The 26,678-nt window shown below is 46.2% G+C and overlaps 1 pseudogene; it reads right to left on the bottom strand.

The window, feature by feature from the left end:
- Positions 1 to 16,760: 16,760 nt before the first annotated feature.
- LOC137305353 (histone H2B-like) lies at positions 16,761 to 17,116 on the bottom strand (annotated as a pseudogene).
- Positions 17,117 to 26,678: the final 9,562 nt, after the last annotated feature.

Genomic DNA, 26,678 nt, shown 5'->3' with positions numbered 1-26,678 from the left:
TGGAAATACATCACCGTTCCTTCATCGTAGCTGGATCAAAAACCATGGAACTCCCTACCTAGCAGCACTGAGTGAGAACCTTCACCACATGGACTGCAGCGGTTCAAGAAGGTGACTCACCGCCACCTTAAGGGCAATTAGGGATGGGCAATAAATGGTGGCCTTGCCAACAACGCCAATGAATGAATTAAAAAAAACAGGACTAGACTCGAGGCTACAAAAGGTGAGGTAGGAAGAATTAAATAAAGGAGCTTCTCTCCCTTTCCTTAATGGATGAAACTTGACGCTGCCTCAAGATACCACGGTCCCACAATAAAAAAGAACTTGCATTTAGAGGGCCTTTTACGACTTCAGGGCGTCCTAAAGAGCTTTGCAAACAATGTATTACTTTTGAAGTGTAGTCACTGTTTTAATGTAGGGAAACACGGCAGATAATTTGCACACAGCAAGCTCCCACAAACAGCAATGTGATAATGACCGGATAATCTGTTTTTTTTTAAAATGATGTTGGTTGAGGGATAAATATTCAGGCCAGGACACAGGGAGAACTCCCCTGCTCTTCTCCAAATAATGCCATGGAATCTTTTACATCCATCTGAGAGGGCAGATAGGGCTTTGGTTTAACATCCCATTCAAAAGACAGTACCTCTGACAGTGCAGCACTCCCTCCGTACTGCGCTGGAGTTTCAGCCTAGATTTTGAGGTCAAGTCTCCAGAGCGGGACTTGAACCTACAACCTTCTTGACTCAGAGGTGAGAGGGCTAACCACTGAGCCAAAGCCAGCTGCCGATTACTTCTTACTGTTTGAATTTGGCTTGAGGCCTGTTCTTCAAGCGGCCAATGGTGGATTTAGGGTTTATCTGCCAATAGCAGTGCAGAGTGCAGCTCCAGACCATAAAGGCACGCAGGAGTGAACTGTCCAATTCCGAGAGTCTCCTCAGTTCCAAGAGACTCCCGGCCAATCCGGGAGGGTTGACAACCCTAACACCAGTTCAGATATTTCAACGAGGTTCTGGTTGCCTGCTCCAGTGGATGTAAAAGACCCCATGACATTATTTGAAGAGAAGGGAGAACTCCTGGTGCCTTGACCAAAACTCGTCCCTCAACCAACATCGCCAAAACAGATCAACAAGTCACTAATCTTACTTGTTGTTTGAAGGACCTTGCCATGTGCAGGTTGGTTGCCGTGTGCGCCTACAAAAAAAAAACTTGAAAGAACTCGCATTTATATTGTGCCTTTCATGACGTCGTGAGTTCAAGCCTTACCACCACCTTCTCAAGGGCAATTAGGGATGGGCAATAAATGCTGGCCTCGCCAGCGACACCCACATCCCATGAACGAATAAAAAAATAAATAAAAACTCCACACACTTAAGCACAAAACAGTAAGAAAAGAAAGAACTTGCATTTATATAGCACCTTTCACTGCCTCAGGATGTCCCAAAACGCTTTACAACCAACAAGTCTCGAGGGCAATTAGGGATGGGCAATAAATGTTGGCCTCGCCAGCGACGCCCACATCCCATGAACGAATAAAAAAAAAATACTTTTCAAGTGTGGTCACTGTTGTAATGTAGAAAACGCGACAGCCAATTTGTGCACAGCAAGGTCCCACAAACAGCAAAATGAAAACGACCAGATAATCTATTTTTAGATGTTGGATGAGGGATAAATATTGGCCAGGACACCGGGGAGAACTTCGCTGCTCTTCTTTGAAATAGTACTATGGGATCTTTTACATTCATCGGAGATGGCCTAGGTTTCATGTTTCATCTGAAAGAAGGCACCTCTGACAGTGCAGCACTCCCTCAGTCCTGCACTGAAGTGTCAGCCTGGATTATAGACTCTGGAGTGGGGCTTGAACTAACAACCATTCTGATTCTGAGGTGAGAGTGCTACCCGCTGAGCCACGGCAAAACAGCATTGACTATGCTTCAAACATAAGTGAAGTGCTTTGGGACGGCCTGAGGACGCTCAATAAATGCAAGTTCTTTCATTCTTAGCAACTGGCAAGCTGCAAATTCCCATCACTAATAGAAATTAACCTGGAACTGACCTCAAGATCTACTTAAAGCACTTCCCCACAGGGAGCCCCTGACCAGTGCCCTTAAAGGGCCAGGCCAGGTCAGCGGCTAAACATCACGTGTGCTCCAGGCTCTGTGCTCCCTCGGGCACCACCACCAGAGATCAGTTAGTGTTCCGAAAAAGCTTTGTGCAGGTCTGCAAACACAGCAGAAGTCCCAATGAAGGAATGAAAATGCCAGTTACCCACAGCGTGCATGTCAAGCAAGGGCTGAAGTGAACCGATGCAGCCACGCAAAGGTGTTTTATTTACTGCCAAAAAGGCGAAAAAGAGGAAAATTGCATTTCAAAAACAAAATCTTTAAATGCAGTTTAAGCTATGCTGAAAAAAAGACTTGTCCATATAACCCTTTATTAAGAAAGAACGAACGAACAACACCTTTAACGACCTCAGGATGTCCCAAAACGCTTTACAGCCAATGAAGTACTTTTGAAGTGTCATCACTGTTGTAATGTAGAAACGCAGCAGCCAATTTGCGCACAGCAAGGCCCCACAAACAGCGATGAGGTAAATGATTAGATAATCTGTTTTTAGTGATGTTGGTTGAAGGACAAATGTTCCTAGGACACTGGAGAGAACTCTTGTGCTCTTTATCAAAATAATGATGTGGTATTGTTTACATCCACCTGAGAGGGCAGATGGGGCCTCAGTTTACGTCTCATCCGAAAGACGGCACCTCCGACAGTGAAGCACTCCCTCAGTAATGCACAGAAGTGTGAGCCTGGATTATGTGCTCTCGTGTCTGGAGTTGAACCCATCACCTTCTGACTCAGAGGCAAGAGTGTTACCAAATGAGCCAAGGCTGACACCTCAAATCATTCACTGCAGCCTAAAAAGGGGGATTGGAACAGCCAACTGAGCAACTGGACTATTGCAGCTGCCAGGCAGCCCCTCGGGGACTTGGGGTTGGAGGTACAGCAGTGCAACATCAGAGACCCCGGAGCAGAATAGAAAAACCGAGTCTAGGATTCTGCACATGGTATAAAGGAGCCACTTTTAGTAGTGTAATTGTAAGGAATCTGCTTGTGGACTCTGGACTCCCAGAATCCTAACTAAACTGACATCACCTTCAGCAACTCTTTCAAAATCGCCAGTGTTGCCATTATTACTCACCATTTAACACAGTGGATTAAAATGAAAGCAAATAGAACAACAACAACTTGCACCTATACCATAGTAAAACATCCCAAGGCGCTTCACTGGAGCGTTTTCAAACAAAATTTGACACTGAGCCACATAAGGAGATATTAGGACAGGCCTGGTCAAAGAAGTAGGTTTTAAGGAGTGTCTTAAAAGAGGAGAGGGGATAGAGCATGGAAAGGTTTAGGGAGGGAATTCCAGAGCTTAGGGCTTAGGTGGCTGAAAGCACGGCCGCCAATAGTGGAGCGATGAAGATCGAGGATGTGCAAGAGCGCAGAGATCTCGGAAAGTTGTAGGGCTGGAGAAGGTTACTGAGAAAGGGAGGGGAAAGGCCATGGATGGATTTGAAAACAAGGATGAGAATTTTAAAATCGAGGCGTTCCCGGACTGGGAGCCAATGTAGGTCAGTGAGCACAGGGGTGAGAGGTGAACAAGACTCGGGGCGAGTTAGGATATAGGCAGCAGAGTTTTGGATGAGGTCAAGTTTATTGTGGGTAGAAGATGGGAGGCTGGCCAGAGAGCATTGGAATAGTTGAGTCTAGAATCTAAGAACAGGAGAAAAGTAAAATATATGAGGGATTTTGAAGGGGTATTAAATGATGCCCCGAGAAAGGGAGCTGAAATCAGAACGCCCTCTTTAATGAGAGGGGAGAGTATCTGCTGCTAATCGGCAGCAGGGAAAAATAGAATTATTGAAAATATATAAATTTAAATAAGCAATTGTTTTCTGAAAAGAGATCCAAGTGTCAATGCATGCTCAGTCAATGGAGCACTGGGTAAAGCACAGAAAAGATAATCTTCAGGCCAACTTCAGAAAGTATGAAGATTACAAGAGAGCTGAATGATACCTTAATGTAATTTACCTTTCAGTTTGGGCTTTTATACCCTTAAAAAAACCTTAGCCTGCCCACTCCATATCTCCCCCCAAGTGGATTCAAACACCTCCAGTCACACAACTGATTCCGACTGTACGACTGGACCATTTCGATTTTCTTGCATCTGCTCCAACTTTCAGTTGGATTTGAGGAAAGATTTTAATCAGTTTGTCAAATTCTAATTGGATCTGTACAGTCACTGTTCTGAATTTGTTGGGTTTGGACTTCAAGTAGCCTTATGGGTGAAGGTGTAGCACTTGTGCCATACAGACCCCAGCCCAATCTGTGCCGAGTTAGCTGATTTCAGCCATAATGCTTCATTGGTAGGGTTGCCAACCCTCCAGGATTGCCCTGGAGTCTCCAGGAATTAAAAACTAATCTCCAGAACACTGCTGCAAGCAACACCCAGGAGAAAAATCATACGGCAATAAAAAATTGTGCTTTAAAAATAAAATTCTTTGAACATTTTGGTTATTAGTAATGAAAAGATCTAAGATGGGAACAAAGACTGCTTGCGTTGGTGTCCTTTTGAGGTTTGCGTTCAATGATTTACTCTTGTATGGCATCTCCAATACAGCAAAAGGTCTCAGGGCACTTGAAGAGTGCATCCTTTTTTTCAAATCCCTCCATGGCCTCACCCCTCCCTATCTTTGTAACCTCCTCCAGCCCTACAACCCTCTGAGATCTCTGCGCTCCTCCAATTCTGGCCTCATGCACTTCCCTGATTTTCATCACTCCACCATTGGCGGCCTTGCATTCAGCTGCCTAGGCCCTAAGCTCTGGAATTCCCTCCATAAACTTCTCCGCCTCTCCACCTCTCTAAGACGGTCCTTAAAACCTATCTCTATGCCCAAGCTTTTGGTCTCCTGTCCTGACATCTTTTTTTAAAATTTGTTCATGGGATGTGGGCGTCGCTGGCGAGGCCGGCATTTATTGCCCATCCCTAACTGCCCTTGAGAAGGTGGTGATGAGCCATCTTCTTGAACCGCTGCAGTCCGTGTGGTGAAGGTTCTCCCACAGTGCTGTTAGGAAGGGAGTTCCCGGATTTTGACCCAGCGACGATGAAGGAACGGCGATATATTTCCAAGTCGGGATGGTGTGTGACTTGGAGGGGAACGTGCAGGTGGTATTGTTCCCATGAGCCTGCTGCTCTTGTCCTTCTAGGTGGTAGAGGTTGCGGGTTTGGGAGGTGCTGTCGAATAAGCCTGGGCGAGTTGCTGCAGTGCATCCTGTGGATGGATGTGGCTCCGTGTCAAATTTTGTTTGATAATTGCTCCTGTGAAGCGCCTTGGGACGTTTTATTATGTTAAAGGCGCTATATAAATGAAAGCCATTGATGCTGCTGTTGAGTGACAGTCAAGAATCATCCAATCGGGTAACGAAGAGTCTCTTTGGTTTCCGATTGGCGTAGGAAGGCAGAGCGCCGTGAGGATGGGCGTATTGGGTGACCAATGGCAGGAGTGGGGTGGGGGGGTGGGGCGGGGGAGGGTGGTTGGAGGCAGAAGGTCAAGTGATGACACCTCCAGGAATATGTCCAACCAGAGTTGGCAACCCTACTCAATGTCGAAGCACGGAACCGGGGATGGGAAGCTGGAAGGGGAAAATGATCCAGTGACTCCTGCTGGTTCGTGCTGGTGTGCAGGCTGCTGTTGCAAACAGAATTGGGCTCGGATCTAATCCCCACCCACCTCGTGCTTCCCACAGTCAAAAAGCCTGTTGACATCTTCAGTGTAGACTCACTCACGAAGAAATGCCCTTTGGGAAAGACATCAGAGAGTGGAACTATCCCCCAGGAAGAGTCAGTGCCTCCGGGAAGAGAAAGTGGATAAAACTTGAGATATTGCCTGGCATTGCCAAACCTTCCAAGCCAGTGCAGTGCCAGTGCTGTGACAGAGAAACGCCATTAACAGTGCTCTGAGAACCCCAATGCAATGGCTGTGAGAAAACGCCAATGCCATGACAGAGAACAGTATTGAGAGAGAAGGCCAGCATCATTTGCTGCTGTAAAAATCAAATCATTCAGCACAGAAAGGCCCAGCCTCCAGTTCAGAAGAGGACTCCTTAATGTGTTTTTAGTCTCTGTTGAATTCCAATGGAAGCACAGTCTTCTATATTGATGTTATGATGTGGAGATGCCGGTGATGGACTGGGGTTGACAATTGTAAACAATTTTACAACACCAAGTTATAGTCCAGCAATTTTATTTTAAATTCACAAGCTTTCGGAGATTTTCTCCTTCCTCAGGCAAATGTTTCCTCAGGCAAACATTTGCCTGAGGAAGGAGAAAATCTCCGAAAGCTTGTGAATTTAAAATAAAATTGCTGGACTATAACTTGGTGTTGTAAAATTGTTTACATATTGATGTTAGTAACTGTGGTTGCCTCTCTCTGGGTGCTGCACTACATGCGGATGAAACGTATTGTGCCTTTGTGCATAATTCATACCATTCCCCATCTATTCTTCACATTCAGCTCCTTTGAATCTTTATGTCCTCTACAGTTATTTTCATGTAAATGTTGTCTTTGATCTCTGGGTTTAGCTGCATCATTTCCAGCTTTTCATGCGGGTCAATTAACATTTCAGCAGTGAAATGCCTGCCTTTCTGCTTCGAACCTGCCAGCCTATAATTGAACTTGAGTTCCCTTTTCTGCGGGTTCCTCTTTGACCCTTGACAGATGAGTGATAACGTTAAATGTGCAAGGATTGCCACTGCCCGGCTGGATTTACCATTGTCCAGGTGTCTCCAACAGTCTCTACGAACATGAAGGCCATCTCAATGATTCTTGCTAAGCCATTTCTAATGTTGGATCAAAGGTCAGATGCAGAGGTGGAAGACCATTTGGCCCATCTAGAAAGACAGAATAGTTCCCTTACCACAGTATATGCAGCTGCTTCTTAAATGATCCCAGTACTTTTGCCTCCACTACCTTACTCGGAGTCCGTTCATAGAATCTTACAGCACAGAAGGAGGCCATTCGGCCCATCGTGCCTGCGCTGGCTCTTTGGAAGAGCTATCCAATTGGTCCTACACCCCCTGCTCTTTCCCCATGGCCCTGAATTTTTTTCCTTTTCAAGTATTTATCCAATTCTCTTTTGAAAGTTATTATTGAATCTGCTTCAATAATAACTTTATTGAAGCGTTCCTGATCATAACAACTCACTGCGTAAAAAATTTTCTCCTCATCTCCCCCCTGGTTCTTTTGCCAATTATCTTAAATCTGTGTCCTCTGGTTACTGACCCTCCCACCAGTGGAAACAGTTTCTCCTTATTTACTCTATCAAAACACTTCATCATTTTGAACACCTCAATTAAATCTCCTCTTAATCGTCTAAGTTCGAAGGAGAACAGTCCCAGCTTCTCTAATCTCTCCACACAACTGAATTCCCTCACCCCTGGTATCATTCTAGTAAATCTCCTCTGCACCATCTCCGAAGCCTTGACATCCTTTGATCGCTCTTTGTGCAGCGAAGAGCTTTCTAATACATGTCCATGTACTGAGTCAGCCAGGGTTGTGATACTAATAATAATCAGTCCAATTTCAATTAGAACCCTCCTGGAGACTTCTCTCTATCTTCTTTCCCAACTTGCACTTTGTGCTTCAGTCCTCAAACCGGGTTAAACTTGGAGGACAGTTTGCATAAACTTGGCTTGTATTCCCTTGGGAGGTGATTCTGTATATCTTTAAAGGGAACTGGACCGGTTCTTAGTTGGGGCAGAGTTCTATCTTATGAAAGGTAAGCGGATTTAACAGTAAATGTACGCAGGGTCAATGTGATCTCCTGGACTGGTTTCGATCGCCTGAGGGCGCGGATAGGAATTTTCCTGATTTCTTTCCCTTTTGGGCCCTGCCTCTCCACCTTTCCCAGGAGATTACATGGCCGCTGGTGGTGGGGGTGGGGGGGTTAAGGAACTGTCCAGTCGTGATGCCCCAGGCATCATGAATTTGGGGCAGGCTTGATGGACCAGCTGGTCTTTTCCTGCCCCTCATTTTCCATATGTTTGTAACTCCACATAGGTTACTTCAACAGCATCTCCCTCCCCTGTGACCTCGACCACCAAGCAGGACAAGAGCAGCAATATCATGGGACCACCATCGCCTCCAAGTTCCCTTCCAAGCCACACACCATCACCATAAGAATTGCAATGGCTCCGGGTCCAAGGAGAAGGCCCATCATCATCACCTTCTCAGGGCAATAAATGCGGGCTTGCCAGCGACGCCCACATCCCAAGAATGAATTTTTAAAACTCCAGTTCCAACAGCATAGGACTTAGTCTGTCCTCTGGAGTACTTGATTATCCTAGTCTGTTCACGTTCCCAGAAACATCAATAAAACTCTCTTTTGGTAAATTGTTTACATTTGAGGTCTCCTTGATGGTTAGAGCAGAATTACCATTTGATGCTAAAACAGGGCCCCATTTTCACTGCATTGCTGCTGATCTGATGGATTCTCAGTGCTGAATATGGCTTCATAACATCAATTGTACAGTAATCGCAGTAATTGTAGGAACATGGAGTATTTCTCTTTATAGAGCGATTAAAGAGTTGGGTAAGCTACGCTGAGAGGTGTCTGCCAGGTCCATGCAATGCCAGTTCTTCCAGCCAGAGTTAGCAGTGAGGACAAGCCTCAGCAATAAGCCAAATTGGCAGCTTCTGGTCGTGTGGGGGTCATCTTAAACCGAGGTTTGAGCTCTTCTGTTGACTGTCTCGTGGGACAATCTCCAGTCGCTTGGTGGGCCTTGACTTGCATTGGAATCTCAATCTCTGGTCACCCTGCAAGCCTCGCTGGGTTGGTCTCAATCTTTGGTCACTCTGGAAGCCTAGATTGTGATCTCTACCTATGGTCAGTTTGAACACCTCGACCTGGACTGGAATCTCTACCTATGGTCAGTTTGAACACCTCGACCTGGACTGGAATCTCTACCTATGGTCAGTTTGAACACCTCAGTCTGGACTGGAATCTCTACCTATGGTCAGTTTGAACACCTCGACCTGGACTGGAATCTCTACCTATGGTCAGTTTGAACACCTCGACCTGGACTGGAATCTCTACCTATGGTCAGTTTGAACACCTCGACCTGGACTAGAATCTCTACCTATGGTCAGTTTGAACACCTCAGTCTGGACTGGAATCTCTACCTATGGTCAGTTTGAACACCTCGACCTGGACTGGAATCTCTACCTATGGTCAGTTTGAACACCTCGACCTGGACTGGAATCTCTACCTATGGTCAGTTTGAACACCTCGACCTGGACTGGAATCTCTACCTATGGTCAGTTTGAACACCTCAGTCTGGACTGGAATCTCTACCTATGGTCAGTTTAAACACCTCAGTCTGGACTGGAATCTCTACCTATGGTCAGTTTGAACACCTCGACCTGGACTGGAATCTCTACCTATGGTCAGTTTGAACACCTCGACCTGGACTGGAATCTCTACCTATGGTCAGTTTGAACACCTCGACCTGGACTGGAATCTCTACCTATGGTCAGTTTGAACACCTCAGTCTGGACTGGAATCTCTACCTATGGTCAGTTTAAACACCTCAGTCTGGACTGGAATCTCTACCTATGGTCAGTTTGAACACCTCGACCTGGACTGGAATCTCTACCTATGGTCAGTTTGAACACCTCGACCTGGACTGGAATCTCTACCTATAGTCAGTTTGAACACCTCGACCTGGACTAGAATCTCTACCTATGGTCAGTTTGAACACCTCAGTCTGGACTGGAATCTCTACCTATAGTCAGTTTGAACACCTCGACCTGGACTAGAATCTCTACCTATGGTCAGTTTGAACACCTCGACCTGGACTAGAATCTCTACCTATGGTCAGTTTGAACACCTCAGTCTGGACTGGAATCTCTACCTATGGTCAGTTTCAACACCTCGACCTGGACTGGAATCTCTACCTATGGTCAGTTTGAACACCTCGACCTGGACTGGAATCTCTACCTATGGTCAGTTTGAACACCTCAGTCTGGACTGGAATCTCTACCTATGGTCAGTTTGAACACCTCGACCTGGACTGGAATCTCTACCTATGGTCAGTTTGAACACCTCGACCTGGACTAGAATCTCTACCTATGGTCAGTTTGAACACCTCGACCTGGACTAGAATCTCTACCTATGGTCAGTTTGAACACCTCGGCCTACATTCTGAGCTCACTTGTGGTTTTGGGAGGGAAGTTTGCACATTGGAAGACGCTTAAAAAATTTCAGCCCAGATCAGCAAAAACCAGGAAATTACTAGCTTTCTTTCTCGTTTGAAGTGTGACGAAGATTCTCGAATCTTTCATATAGAAAGATTTATTACCCCTCCAACATATTTTCCTTTAATCAAGTAGAATTATAACACTGTTATTAAATAGAATATTTCACAAGCAATGGGCCTGGGGAATATGTGTCACAGATTTAAGACAGCCCTTTGTGTCAGCAAGTTTTATTCCACCTGATTTTCAGCCTGCAAAAACAAAACTATAAGCTATTGGAAAAGAAAAAGGTCATTTATCATTCAGTAAAAGGCTGAAATTATCTAAATCAATAGTTAATGCAGAAAGTATGGAAATATGTTCAGACCAAAAAGTAGTTCTGACCCAGTTGTTGGGATATGATACTGCTCACTTTTAAAGGGGCCACTATTGACGGTCAGCGATTAGGAAGATAGTAAATTCTAACATGCCTACCTCCAGGGTCTTGCCAACTGGATGACTGGAGACTGAGATCTTCACGATATTGCTTGGAACGTTCCACACAAAGTCTACTTGATCGGTACCCCAGACACTACTCAATATCCCCGCCCCACCCCCACAGGCACATTGCGGCTTCAGTATGTGCGAACTACAGGATGCCCTGCAGCAACTCGACAACCTTTACTTCGACAGCATCTCCCAGCCCTGCGACCCCTACCACCGAGAAGGACAAGAGCAGCAGGTTCACGGGAACGCCATCACCTTCACATCACCCACCCGCCCACCATCCTGACCATGGCCATATAGTCGGCATTCCTTCGCTGTGGCCGGCTCAAAATCCTGCCTTTCCCTACTCAGCACCATCGTGGGAGCACCGAGAACCACAAGGGCTGCAGAAGTTCAAGGAGAAGGCCCACCACCACCATCTTCACAGGGCAACTAGGTTTGGGCGATAAAGGCGGCCTTGCCAGTGTCACCCACATTCCTCCTTTTCCTCGCTGTACACGAGTGCACTGATCTTGAAATCTCCTCCAGCCCTACACATCAGTTTGTGTCCTCCACTCTTGTGACTTGGTTTATTGTGCATCTGCCCCTCTTTCCACTCCACTGTTGAGGTCAGAGCCTTTATTAAATCAGTCGCCACACTCTGGAACTCCCTCCCTAAAACCCTCTATACCTTTCCCCAGGTTCCAAAGCCTCCTCAAAACATACTCTCTGACCTCACCTTCAGCCACCTCCGCTAGCTGTTGTCCCAGCTCTTGTTGAGTGTTCGATTCCTTCTCAACCTTGAAGACACTTTTTTTTATTCGTTCATGGGATGTGGGCGTTGCTGGCAAGGCCAATTGCCTAATTGCCCTTGAGAAGGTGGTGGTGAGCCGCCTTCTTGAACCGCTGCAGTGCATGTGGTGAAAGTTCTCCCACAGTGCTGTTAGGTAGGGAGTTCCAGGATTTTGATCCAGCGACGATGAAGGAAAACGGCGATATATTTCCAAGTTTGGACTTTATTCCTACCCTATGTGTATGGAGGATGCGGAGTCCATTCCCGTGGTGCTCCAATTTTCCTGCCCCCTCCTCTCTTAAAGGCACTGACTCATGCCAAAGCAAGGCCCCCTCAATGACAGGTGCCCTCTAATTCTTTGCACGAGAGGGAGAGAGCGTTCCTCAAGCGGGAGCCTAGACAGTGAGTGCTGGCCGTTTGCTCCAATGTGGGCAACACCAACAGCTGAGCCCAATCCTGGGGTCACTGGAACTCGATTGAGAGCGGAAAGAGTTGTTTGGTTTCTCCCTTCCCAGTCCAAGGGCGCTGAGGTCAGCTGTAGCAGCCAAACCAGTGTCCCAGCTGAGATCAGACAACTCCCCATGGACTGGGACCTGAACCCCGCAGACCGGGAACCGGACCCCGCAGACCGGGAACGGAACCTCTCGCAGACTGGGTGCTGATAGGGAGGCCACTACAGATTGGTCACAGTGCTCTGGGCTAGGGAGGTTGGGGGAAAGAGAGAGAAAAAGAAAAATCAGCCAGAGTTCCTGATTCTGATCGTTATCAAACGACACTTGCTGGAAAATGGCTGGATACAGGATCAGGCATGAGTGTGATGCCCCCCTCAGTCAAAGAGCAGGCCAAGACTCACTGTCTAGGCTCACAACTGAAGAATTTCCATTTAGGTAAGGGATTAGAGAAGGGCAATAGGAGCTATGGGATTCATTGTCTTTTCTCCGGGAGGGTGGAAATTGGAGAAAGGGAATAAAGCTCATTTTATAACATTGTAAGTGTGCAGTCAGCTGATATTGGACGATCACTGTAATGGGAATTAACCTTAATATCACCTTTTGCAGCAACGATCCAAATCTTCAGTCCTGCGCAGACCTGGTGTGTCTGCATTTTCAGCCCCCCATTATACATGAAAAAGCGAAAAAGCAAAGCTAATACATGGTTGACTTATCAGAATGTCATTACATTTCAGAGCAACTCGAGGGTCATGGAATTCAATTTGTCAAACTGAGTAAATTAACGTTTCTCTAAATAAAGACTTTCAGCCGTCTGTATAAAACACACAGAACTTCTGAGGCCTTGTGCCCATCTGAGAGAACAAACGGTTCAATTAGAATAAAACCCTCTGATAGACCAGGTTTTTAAAATCACATACTTTCCAAACAGGTAGATTAACCTCTCCGGAGAACCAGGCCACTTTTAGTCCAACGCATTGCAATCAGCCACTGCTGCTGCCAGCGGTCTGCTCACAGTAACTGCTCCAGAATAATCAGAAGCTGCTACTGGGGGAGACATTATAGAGGAGATGGATAGAGAGGTCAATGTTCATCGCTGCGTTATTGTTCTGGCTGAAGAGAGAGAGGAAGGAGGGGGAAGAGCAGAGAGGTGAGAGGAGAGAGGTGAAAGGAAAGAGATGAGTGGAGGGAGAGTAGCTGGAGAGAGAGAGGAGGAAAGAAAAGGAAGGAGAGGAGATAGAAGACAGAAAGATATAGAGGGGAGAGAGAGGGAGGAGATGGGTAAAGGAGAGAAGAGAGAGTAGGGAGGAAAGAGACTAAAGATGCGAGGAAAGAGATGAGAAGAGGGGAGGAGAGATGGAGGAGAGATAGAGGAAAGAGAGAGGGGGAAGAGAGAAAAATAAAAAGAAATAAAAAAGGAGAAAGAGATAGAGAAGGAAAGGGGAAAAGGAGGAGAAAGAAGAAAACAGATATAGAAAAGAGAAACATAGAAAGAAGACAAAAAGATGGAGAGAAAGGAGTAGCGTGAGAGAGAAAAGGGCTGAGAAAGAGGGAGAGAGAAAAACACAATAGCACAGACAGAAGATGCAAAAACACACATGCAGATACAGAAGGGCACAAACAGAAAATGGAACATTATGAGCTGGAAATAGTGAGTTGCGTGACGGAGAGAGGGGGAGAGTTGAGACGAGATCAACTAAATGAAAAAATAGGTAATGGTGAAGCAACAGAATCATTGCCAACAAATGGAATTCTATTTTTAAATCGGTCTGACCTTATTCTGTGCAGGCTCATTGTACAGGGCTGCTTGTGTATTCGTTGATAAAACAAGGCACTATCCATCTGACCCATTCATTTCACAAGTTCGGGCTCCGGTGAAGTCAGCCCTTGGTTGCGCGGTCATTCAACTATTGGAGTGCTCAAAGGTGTTTAATTTCCTATTCTGAAGCGCAGCCCTTTACACTGAAATCAATTTGTAGTGGCAGGATTTGGCTATATCAAGAGCTGACTAGTTTCTCCTTTACTAACAGTTTGAGGGAAACAGAGCAAACAGCTAACTCAAGTCCACTCACAGTAACGAAAGAGGCCAGCTCAAAGGGATATTAATCTTGCCACTGATTCAGTTCGGAGAAGGGGCTGCTTTTTTCTCTGCTTCTTTTTCCCCCAGTAGCCGAATTGAAACTAAATCAGTACTTTGCACCGACCCTTTTCCTGCAGCTGAAGTTGAATGAATGCTTTTTTTTTTAAAAAGAAAAGAAGCATTCAAGACCCACAGAGATGGTGAAGATTCAATCCTTTCTGGACAAATGCCCAATCACTTGGTGCTCCTTCTGGGCTGTTGATGAATTGGTGCACAGATTTGCGCTGTAATCAGATAGTGATCCAGTTACATGGTAAGTGATTTGACCACTTCTTGTACTAATGTGAGAAGACATGAAAAAACAGTGCATACACCAACAAGATGCCAAGGTGAGAGAATAGGGGGGTCAGTTTTCAACTTGTCAACCGGGCATAAAACTGGCATTGCCTATCGGCTGCCAGTCTTAGAAATTGCACGATTGAAATCAATGGGAATTAAAATTGTGCCGTTTTATATAATGGGGCAGCCGATCCGGTGACTCCTGCCGGAGAATACATGAGTATAGATGTAGGGTGAGGCACAGCACCAGGCTTTCCTGCGATGGCTTCCATATTAGAATAGCTTACAAACGCGCTCCATCTGGGCTGGCACACAAAAAATGGCCACTTGACTGAGGTACCAATGCGCAAATGGCACTGTTAGAACATTACCCCGGGGGTGAGCTACCACTTTTGGACAAAGAAGAGAGAAAATTTAGGTGTGGGGGGAGGGGGGGGTGGGGGAGGGATTTTTGTGTATCTCAACACAAATGCCAATGTGTGTTTTCGTGTCAATGTGACTTTAGGTTTATCTTATATCTCAAAGTTTTCAGGGTCAACCCTAATGTGGATTTGAGGTGACGCAGCGAGTTGTTATGATCTGGAACGCACTGCCTGAGAAGGCGGGGAAGCAGATTCAATAGTAACTTTCAAAAGGGAATTGGATAAATACTTGAAGGAAAATAAAATTGCAGGGCAATGGGGAAAGGACAGGAGAGTGGGACTAATTGAATAGCTCTTTCAAAGAGCCAGCAAGGCACGATGGGCCGAATGGCCTCCTTCTGTGCTGTACCTACTATGATATATCTTGAGGAAGACTTGCTGGCATTGCACTGCGCTGTGTCATGGAATGGGTTCGGGCCTGCAATTCCTCCGCATGGGTCTCCGTTCTCAGCACTGCAAGGATAGCCATCGAATGGGTTCCCAGCGTTACCCCAACTGCAGGGTCACATCAGAGAGACAGTCACTGCAAGCTGCTCTCCGACTACAGCGCCTTCTGGCGGTTGGCCAGGCAGCTCTGGCGGCCCGAGAGCAGGCTTGCATGAACCGCTAAGTGATTCTTAGGAAATGGGTGAAGTGGAGCAGCTTCTTGATGGGCCTAATGGGTGGACGCACAGCCCATTGTAGTGCTGAGTTATACAGACCAGGAGGTCCCAGGTTTGAGCCCTGGTCTATGCAGAATGAGCCGATCTTGATAGGTCTTTCAACTTGCTTCAGGGAGAAGAAAAAGTGAGACATATGATGCGTGCTCCTGATCGTTGAATTATTCTGGAAAGTGGACGTGTGTGAATGTTGGATGAAATCAGTTCATTGTCCAAGCTCACACATGAAGAATGGCTGCTTGGTCAAAGTTTAGGAAGCACCAATGGAACTCTGATCTAACAAGAGCCATGCTTCTTTGGAGAGGAGAAGAGGAAATTGGCAAGAAGATAATGGGATGAAAACAAAGAGCAACACACACTACTTCAAGACACCTGCCTGTAATCAACAGCTCTTCAGAGTCAGTGGAAGTGCAGGGCTGTTATCCATCATTCTCTGAGTGATTGGCGTGTGTTCTGTTTACTTCAATTGTATTGAGATTTATTAGCTTTCATTGAATTATATTTGGTTGAATAGATTTGGCTGCAACTACTGTGCTTGCGATTTATCAATTATTTTGCTCCCATCTTCCACCCTCCATAAGCTTGAGCTCATCCAAAACTCTGCTGTCCGTATCCTAACTCGCACCAAGTCCTGTTCACCCATCATCCCTGTGCTCGCTGACTACATTGGCTCCTGGTTCGGCAACGCCTCGATTTTAAAATTCTCATCCTTGTGTTCAAATTCCTGCATGGCCGTGCCCCTCCCTATTTTTGTAGCCTCCTCTAGCCCTTCAACCCTGCGAGATCTCTGGGCTCCTTCAATCCTGGTCTCTTGCACATCCCCGATTTTAATCGCTCCACTGTTGGCAGCCTCTTTGCCTCTCTACCTCTCTCCTCCTTTTAAGACGCTCCTTAAAACCTACCTCTTTAACCAAGTCTTTGGTCACCTGTCCTAATATCTCCTTATGTAGCTTGCTGTCAAATTTTGTTTGATAATCGCTCCTGTAAAGCATCTTGGGATAAAGGTACGATATAAATATAAGTTGTTCTTATTATAGTATAGTTTAAACTAAACCCCGCGAATGTGGAAAACTCACGTTGGGGTATGGTTCCAACATCCCTTCAGGAATATCTCACTCACACAAGCAGCCACCCCTTATGATAGTCTTTATGGTGAGTGTCAATGGACTGTTTAACAATGGGAAAGGGGGAGATCGCAGTGAAGCCTTCTGCCATCATTGCTTTTTCAGTACATTGTGGAGTTTTACTTGGAGCTGGTGTACTTGGTCACTGCCTTTGTCCCTTCCGACACAGCACGTGCTTGGCCAGCTCCCCGGGGCAGCGGCAGGCGCACAAGGGTCTGGATCTCCCGGGAGCTGATGGTGTGGCGCTTGTTGTAACGGCCCAGGTGAGAAGCCTCACCCACGATACGCTTGGAAATATCGTTCACCTTGGAGGCGATGCCAGTGTCGGGAGTGAACTTCTTCATCACTTTGTAGATGTAGATGGAGTAACTCTCCTTCCTTGACATTCTCCACTTCTTTTGCCTCCCTTTGCTGGCGCTTTATTCAAGGCTTTCTTGACGGCCCTCTTGGGAGCTTCTTTCTTCTCCTCGGGCATCATCACATTCACTTTCTGTGTGACTCTGTCTGTGGAGCTTGCTTTAGGTTTCATTAAAACCCCGGATTGAGCAAGAAATGGATCACAATGTGCTAATTAGGCCATGGCCGATTAGCAGGCAGAAACGGACAGCCCCCAGCCATTCTCCAACTCAAGATCCATGGGCAACCTCATCACCCTGCACCTCAGGCAAGATAAATGAAGCTCATTTTTATCTTTGAAATATTAAACAGGCCTTTAATCAAGCTACACTTTGCTTCAATTTACAGTTTCTAACCTACAAAGTCTCCACAGCACTAAAAGGAAGCACTTTGTCTCGTAGTGAGGAGGCCATGGAACTGCTCAAATCTTTGACACGTTATAATAAATATATAGGAGCTTTGTTTATTAAATCACCCCTGTTGTATCTCTATTGCGTTTCTAAATAATCCCACTACTAAATGTAGCATATTGACTCTCCAGGGCCCAATTATTCATGGAGAAACATTATTCTATATCCTCCATTAATGGCCCTAACCACAGTGCGTTGAATTAATCGTGCTGCGTGATGGTCACTACTAATGGAACTGATCTGCGGATGGCAAAGAAAATCGAATCAAATAAACCCAGAACAAAGGAAACCACAGAACAACCTGAAACGGTTGCTAGGAGACGGGTTTGTAATTATGGCTCCAATGTGGCGCAATCAAGAAATGTGCTACACCAGCAGTCTACCGTGTCAATGGATTCACACGGTAATACCAAACCTTAAGAAGAGATTCTCACCATTAGGGACTTTCATTAACAGGAAAGGAGGATTTTTGTTTAATTTGCCCTTTATAACAAGAACAACTTGTATTTATACAGTGCCTTTAACGTAGTAAAACATCCCAAGGCGCTTCACAGGAGCGATTATCAAATAAAATTTGACACCGTTGCCACATAAAGAGATATTAGGACAGGTGACCTAACGCTTGTTCAAAGATATGGTTTAAAGGACCATCTTAAAGGGGGAGAGAGAGGCGGAGCAGATTAGGGAGGGAATTCCAGAGCTTAGGGCTTAGGTGGTTGAAGGCACGGCCACCAATGGAGAGGCAAAGGGAGTGGGGGATGCACAAGAGGCTGGAATCGGAGGAGCACAAAGATCTCGGAGGGTTGCAGGGCTGGAGGAAGTTACAGAGATAGGGAAGGGGGAGAATGTGGAAGGATTTGAATACAGGGATGCGAGTTTTAAATTCGAGGCGTTGCTGGACTGGGCGCTAATGTTGTTCAGCGAGCACAGGGTAATGGGTGAATGGGATTTGATGCAAGTTCACATCATTGAAACACCTCAAAGGACTTCATATAGTCACCTAGTTTTGGAGTACTATGATTTTTAGGTAGGCCCACATGGCAGTCACTTTGTACACAGTGAGATGCCATGAACAGCAATTAGATTAATGACTAGTCAATCTGTTTATTGGTGGTGTTGGTTGAGGGAGGATTGTTGGCCCAGGACACTGGGAGAACTCACTGCTTGTTTTTGAATGGTGCCATGGGATCTTCAGTGTCCAACTGAACCATCAGAATGAGCAGATAAGGCCTCAGTTTAAACCTCATCCAAAGGACAGCACCTCTAACAATGTAGCACTCCCTAACTACTGCACTGGAGTGTCAGCCTAGACTATGTCCTCAAGACTTTGTTGTGGGCTTCAAACCCACCACCTTCTGACTGAGAGAAAGAGTGCCACCAACTTACGTACTTCAAGAGCCAAATCGAAGCAGTTCAGAAGGTTAGACAAAGCACCGTAGCAAAATGTATAGCACAAAACCATCTAACCATGGGATTGAATCGTGATATTCAATTCTCGGATGAGAACTCTTCTATAGCTCGGTGGGGTAATGTACTTGTGTTAACTGCCACTGAGCCATTCAGACCAGAAAATCCCACATCCAGTTTTTGATCTGAGCCGGGTTAACTGATTTCAGTAAGGATGGCAACCACAACAAAAATTTGCATTTATATAGCGCCTTTAACATAGTAAAACGCCCCCAAGGTGCTTCACAGGAGCGTAATCAAACAAAATTTGACACCGAGCCACATAAGGAGATATTAGGACAGGTGACCAAAAACTTTGTCATAGAGGTAGATCTTAAGGAGCATCCTAAAAAGAATGAAAGAGAGGTAGACAGGTGGAAAGGTTTAGGGAGGGAATTCCAGAGCTTAGGGCCTAGGCAGCTGAAGGCACAGCCGCCAATGGTGGAATGATTAAAATCGGGGATGCGCAAGAGGCCAGAATTGGATGAGCGCAGAGATCTCGAAGGGTTGTAGGGCTGGATCGGCAAGAAGAATAAAATCCAAATTGACTGTTCCTGATCACTATGCTGGGACCCGATGCCAAGAGGTACCAGCTTGGCTCAATTGGTAGTTTTCTCCCCTATGAGTCAGAAGGTTGTGGATTCAGGGCCCACCATTGATTTGAGTAAATTGGCAAGGCTGACACCTCAGTGTTGTATTGTTGGAGGTGTTGTCTTTCAGGTGAGCATTAACCGGACACCCTATCTGATGTAAGAGATCCCAATGACCCTGTGCTGGAAATGTGTGTGTGTGTGCGAGGCAGATGAGGTCAGAACTGGGCTTGGCCCCATTTGTAAAAACCCACCGATGCTCAATGTCCATGCCTTGCCTAAGTGCCCCCTACTCCTTCACCTTTGGAATTATACGCTAGGACAAGCTGTTCCCTTCAGGACAGAAGGGTAGAATCGGTTATCATTCACAATAGGCAATGAATCTTCATAAAATACAGATCTTCTGTGGCATTGCTCACGATCGGATATCTGTTTGACAAGGACAGGAACATTGTACCATGTGCGGTATAATTTATTATATTCTGCTACTAATGTAGAGCTGAGTGTAACTTGTGTGACCCCTTTAAGGCCACAAGATCTAACTGCTACACAGACACATCCTGAAGTCAATTAGAGGCTCATTACTCCAATGCAGATCCTGAGGTTATTCAAAGAGTACTTTCTGTTCCTCGGTAGGATGGCGGATACCTGTAAATACACGGCTCTTCCACAAGGTCAGAAGAAACCAGAAGAAAATGACTGTCTTTCTCTATTTCTTTTAAGTGTCGCACAAGAATTTTCAAGTCTGCTCAATATACATATATTTACTAGAGAGAGAGAGAGAGAAAGAGAGATAGATGGATAAAGAGGAGAGAGAGAGAGGAGATACACACTTCCTACGACCCAGATCAGGAACAGCACAGGCCTGGGATGTTTTGCATTATTTGAATATTCCATCATATTCTTTAGCTGTGATATGAAATGCACCTATCCATCCGTCAGCCCAGATACAGGGCCCGATGGAGAAAGTTAACGGGTTGTACCACATATCGTGCATCAAAAGCCTCGCTCACAACCTTCGAGATTTACTGTGGTTTTCTGTGACCGTGAAATTAACCCCCATATCTCACCACTCCCCCCTCCAGCTACGAGTCCTCTGTGTTTGGCTCAGAGTGCTCAAAGCAATCAAAGTACAAAACTGAGAAAACTAAGAGCATTAAACATTCATCAGAAGTTCCGTTACATAAACTGCCTGCAAGACACTCAGTGCTCAGGCTATGCGTGGAGATAATTAAGAGCAGATTTACATTTGCGGCACATTGGAGACAGGCAGCTCGGGGAAGATATTGTGGTCGGGAGGTTCCTCCATTCAGTAAAATCTTAAGCCTGAACTGCGAGCAGGTGTGGGTGTTACAGTTCGGGCTTTTCCTCAACACTTTTGTCTCATGTTCACGGCTAGACAGGGCAGTTTCCATCGGCAAACCTAGGCCTAGAAATTCGGCCGTGCCCACTTTTGGCGAGGGTGGCCATCTCAGTCCTATCAGTGATTTTATTTTTCACTCACTGGTTTGTTGTGTTTGGGCCTCGAGGTTTGGAAAGGGCTGGTTCCTGATCCGGTTGCCTCATTGATGGATAACTCAGGACAGCACGATCTGTTAGTATCAGCAAGTTGAGATATCTGCAAATTAATGGGATTTAAACTTTATACGGAGCCCCTAAGGGCCGCTTTACAGCCAATTAAGTACTTTTTGAAATGCAGCCACTGTTGTAAGTTGGAAACACCGCAGCCAATTTGCGCACAACAAGGTCCCACAAATAGCAATGAGATAAATGATCAGACTATCTGTTTTAGGTATTGCTTGAGGGATACCCCCCTGCTCTTCTTCAAAATTGTGCCGTGGGATCCTTTACGTCCACCTGAGAGGGCGGACGGGGCCTCGGTTTAACATCTCATCCGAAAAACAGAAGCTTATTGTTCTATGTGAAGATAAGCAGGCTGGTGCATTCAAGTACACAAAAGATTCTTTATGTCCCATCACTTCCTGGCTCTAAGAATATGGATATGATTGCTGTCTCATATTCTCATCATGAGGGCTCACAATATTCCATTCTGCTGAACAGTACATAAATATCAAAGAAAATGCTTGCATCTACACAGCACCTTATCATATCGCTTAGAACCATCCCCAAAGTGCCTCACTGAATTACTCTGAAGTACAGTCACTGTTATGAAGACAAACGCAGCAGCCTATTTGTGCACAACAAGATCCCACGACAGCAAATAGCAACAGGAGTAGGCCATTCAATTAGATCCTGGCTGATCTGTTCCTCAACTCCATTTACCTGCCTTTGCTCCCGATCCCTCGATACCCAAAAATCTATCAATCAATCTCAGTCTTGAAAGCTCCAATTGACCCCCAGCATCCACAGCCTTTTGGGGGTGAGAATTCCAAATTTCCACCACCCTTTGTGTGAAAAAATGCTTCCTGATTTCCCTCCTAAATGGTCTAGTTCTAATTTTAAGATTATGTCCCCTCATTCTTGATTGCCCTACCAGAGGAAATAGTTTATCTATATCTACCCTATCAAATCCCTTTACATTTTAAACACCTTGATCAGATCACCTCTCTATCTCCTATACTCAAGAGAATACAAGCCAAGTTTATGCAACCTGTCCTCATAATTCAACTCTTGGTATCATTCTGGTGATATAAAATGAACGACCAGTTAATCTGTTTTTAGTGGTGTTGGTTGAGGGTGGAATGATGGCCCAGGACTCCAGGATTCCTTCCCTCCTTTTCACTGAAATGTCACCTTAGATCATGTGCTTAAGTCCTGGAGTGGGGCTTGAACCCATGACCTTCTGACTCAAGAGTGCTATCAACTGCACCCAGCTTTTCTCTCGGTTGAGGATAAGTCACTCAACTCTTTCAAAGAGGAGCTGCATAGACACCTGATTAGGATTAGAATTGGAGGTTAAAGCTGATCAGATACATGGGGGCACAATGATTCCTTTGGAGCAGGAGGGGGCAGGATGAAAAGAGGGTAACGGATGGCAGCAGGCCAAGTGTGGATGAGACAATGGCCGAATAGGAACTATTTACGCAGAACTTTTCCTTTAGGTGGCTGCAGTGTGTACTATCTACAGGGTGCACTGCAGCAACTCGCCAAGGCTTCTTCGACAGCACCCCCCAAACCCGGGGCCTCTACCACCTAGAAGGACAAGGGCCGCAGATACATGGGAACACCACCACCTCAAAGCCACATACCATCCCGACTTGGACACATATTGGCCATTCCTTCATCGTTGCTGGGTCAAAATCCTGGAGATCCCTTCCTAACAGCACTGTGGGAGAACCTTCACCACACGGACTGCAGCGGTTCAAGAAGGCGGCTCACCACCACCTTCTCAAGGGCAATTAAGAATGGGCAATAAATACAGGCCTTGCCAGCGATGCCCAGAATTAATTTTTTAAAAGGTGGTTAAATGGGTTGAATGGTGTGCCTGATTGTATGTGGGCTATGGAAGAAACTGGCTTGCTGGCCTTTTATTGCTCCTGGCTTTCTTAGAGGTCGGAGACTGAGTTTCGGCTGCAACTGAGATCCTCCAAAACCAACCAGCCGATTCTAAACTTTGAAATCTTAGAAAAGAAATCGACACAAAATAAACTGGCGGGGATTTCACCTTGTTCTGGCCCAGGATGGGGTCGATTTTGACTCCCTTCACCTGACATTAAAGGGGCGGTAACGGCCTCAAAATGGAGTCGGTAGCCTCACCGCCCCTTTAACACCAGCAATGCGGCCTGGCTCCATTTTGAAAGGGGCCTACAGCCAGGTGTCCAAAGCGCCCACCTCATTCAGGCGACAAGCCCCTTTTGACATGGCAATCAGGGCCCTATCACATAAATAGGACCCTGATTGCCATTTTAGGTTGGAGCTGGGCTGAGCCTCAGCCGTGCTCAGTCCCGCGGGCGATGGAACCGAAGAGGACCGGCCAAATGTAAGTGTCGAGTTTTTTTTTTTTAACGGGCCCCGGAGGAGCTGGAGTGCCCCACAAAAAATAATTTGGACCGCTACCACCCCGGGATCCTCACCATCGCAAGACCCCATCTCCCCCTTTAACCTTCCCGGCAGCCACTCCGGCCTGGTATCCTTTGCCAAATCTGCCGAGCTGTGTCGGGGACCCCCTTTTGGCTCCCCGCAGCTCGCCCTGGCCAATGTGTACGAGGTCGGGGGGCCAAAATCACGGGTGGCCACTTCACCTCCTGACTAGACAGAAAGGTCATACACTTCACATTTAGCAAGTTACAGAAAGCAATTTTTTAAAAAATTATTATGTTCGGGGGGGGGGTGGGGTGGGGAGGTCACCAAGATGTAAAAATGTGATGTCATTAATGTTAGTCTGCACCCCATTACTGAGACGTGCACCAAAATGGCCAAGACGCCATTAAATGGAAGAGAGAGAATATCATTTATCTTCCTGCTGAAAAGGAATCAAACCCAACCTTCAGCCTGCTGACTAAACAGGAACTCCGCACAGTCAGGCCAACAACTGCTGTGCCTCGCTCTTAGAGATTTAAATCCTTACCCTGCTGAATAGACAAAAGTTCCATATGGTGGATGCAAGAAATGGCGCAGTTGCTTTAACTCTTGTTGTGGTATATAACAACAACTTGCTTTTATACAGCACCTTTAACGAAGTAAAACATCCCAGGGCGCTTCACAGGAACAATTATCAAACAAAATCTTGACAGCGAGCCATATAAGCAGATATTAGGGCAGGTGACCAAAAGCTTGGTCAAACAGGTAGGTTTTAAGGAGCGTCTTAAAGAAGGAGAAAGAGGCGAAGAGGTTTAGGGAGCGAATTCTAGAGTGTAGGGCCTAGGCAGCTGAAGGTACGGCCGCCAATGGTGGAGCGATGAAAATCAGGGATGCGCAAGAGGCCAGAATTGGAGGAGCGTAGAGATCTCAGAGGGTTGTAGGGCTGGAGGAGGTTACAGAGATAGGGAGGAATGAGGCCATGGAGGGATTTGAACACAAAATGAGAATTTTAAGATCGAGGCGTTGCCGGACCAGAAGCCAATGTAGGTCAGCGAGAGGTTTAGGGAGGGAAAAAGTTTGCAGAAAGTGCTGGAAATAACTCAGATCCTGGAGAACAAGCAGAATCTTCCCCATCCAGATTATGACACTGATCTAGACACACAGGGCCTCACGATTTCCTCCTCCTCGACTTGTTAAACCATAAAACAAACACCGCATCAGTATATAAAATATGTGGCTTTTCATACCCTGCAGCAACCCATGGGTATTGTAAACCCCCCGAACTCAAAGCAATCAGTACGGGCTTTTTGAAAATAACTCACTGTGATATGAATCACCTCTCCTCCACCCATGTTCAGGCCTCAGATTCCTTGGTCCTTTCATCTGTGCCACTGCTTGGGTTGCCAACCCTCCAAGATTGGCCTGGAGTCTCCAGGGATTAAAGATTATTCTCCCCGATCCTGCTGCGAGCAACACCCAGGAGAAAAACCATAGGGGTATTGTGTTTATTTTCATTTTTTTGATCACTTTTATATATTATTTATAAAAATATTGGAGATGGGGGGAAAAGGCTGCTTGATTGACAGTCAACAATCATCCAATGGGGTACTAAAGAGTCTGTCCGCTTTCCAGTGGGCGTGGGAAGGGGAGGGTGCGCTGCGATGACGGACCAACGGCCGGAGTGTGGGGGAGGGGGTGGCGGTTAGAGGCGGGAAGTCATGTGATGAACTCTCCAGAAATACATCCATCCAGAGTTGGCAACCCTAGTCACTGCCAACTGTGTCTAAAGCCCCTAATTTAAGCTGGGGTGGGAATCGGGGTGGGGGTGGAGGTGGGCAGGGCATCAGAACAGGCTGCAATCTGTCCGGCCTTCTCAGAGCCCGAGAGCCAGTGATTTTAACGCCCAGACCTCATTTCAATGTCCCCTCGCTCGCAGAGGCCGGTGGGTGGGAGCGGGAAATCACGTAGCTCACCAAGGCTTCTTCGACAGCACCTCCCCAACCAGTGACCTCTGCCACCTGGAAGGACAAGGGCAGCCAGTGCATGGGAACACCAGCATCTCCAAATTCCCCTCCAAGTCACTCACCATCCTGACTTGGACATATATCGGCTGTTCCTTCATGGTCACTGGTTCCAAATCCTGGCACTCCCAACCTAACAGCACTGTGGGAGCACTTTTACCACACGGACTGCAGCGGATCAAGAAGAAGGCCCACCACCACCTTCTCAAGGGGCAACTAGGGATGGGCAACAAATGATGGCCAGTGATGCCCATATCCCAAGAATGAATTTTAAAAAAATAAAGTACATAAGTCAGAGACATTCTCTTAACAATCAGCTTCTGACAATATCTCAATTAGATAACTGGTTGGAGGCAGCTACTCCATCCAAAACACTGGAGATGGAGGTCCAGCAAAGACTGGACTGCTGCACCTATATAGGGGGTAATTGTCACCTCACTCGCCCGTTGGGAAACCCACGGGATCAGGTTGAACGGCGGGTTTACACTCCGCCCAATGTTACTCAATGCCGTGTGTAAAACCAGCGTTGCCCCCAATCCCGGCAGCTTCCCGACGGGCGGGTTAAGTTAAAATTGCTCCCCATAATATTTATTACACCTTCATAAAGTTATTTTATTTTCATTCAAACTTCAACTATGAAGAAGTCTAAAACAAATAAAGAAAGAGTTTACATTTAGGTACCTCAGGAGGCGACAAAGTGCTTCACAGCCAATTAATTACTTTTGAAGTGTAGTCACTGTTGTAATGCAGGCGAACACGGCAGCCAATTATACACAGCAACGAGATAAATGACCAGTCAATATGTTTTCGGTTAACAGATAAATATTGGTGAGAACTGGAAGAACTGCTTGTCCTTCCAATAGTGCCAAGGGATCACTTACATCCTCCTGATCTGGCAGATGGGGCCTGGGTTTAACATCTCATGTCATTACGTACTCAAATCCTGTAGTGGGGCTTGAACCCATGACCTTTTGACTCAGAGGCAGGAGTGCAACCCAGTGAGCCCAGCTGATCCTAAAACAACTTCAGTCTTAAGAACTTTATCCTACTCGCCATCATAACAATGGGTAGACTGCTCGGTGTGAGGAGGCAAGGGAGAGAAAGAGAAAGGAAAGAGGCAGTTCAGGTCTGGTAACTGATATAATCTGTTGGATTAAAATGGTTCTATTAGTAGGACAGCCCCTTGTTGATGT

This window comes from Heptranchias perlo, chromosome 40, assembly GCF_035084215.1.
Source record: "Heptranchias perlo isolate sHepPer1 chromosome 40, sHepPer1.hap1, whole genome shotgun sequence".
Taxonomy (NCBI): domain Eukaryota; kingdom Metazoa; phylum Chordata; class Chondrichthyes; order Hexanchiformes; family Hexanchidae; genus Heptranchias; species Heptranchias perlo.
The sequence above is the reverse complement of the archived record's forward strand: the minus strand, read 5'-3'. Positions and strand labels throughout refer to the sequence as shown.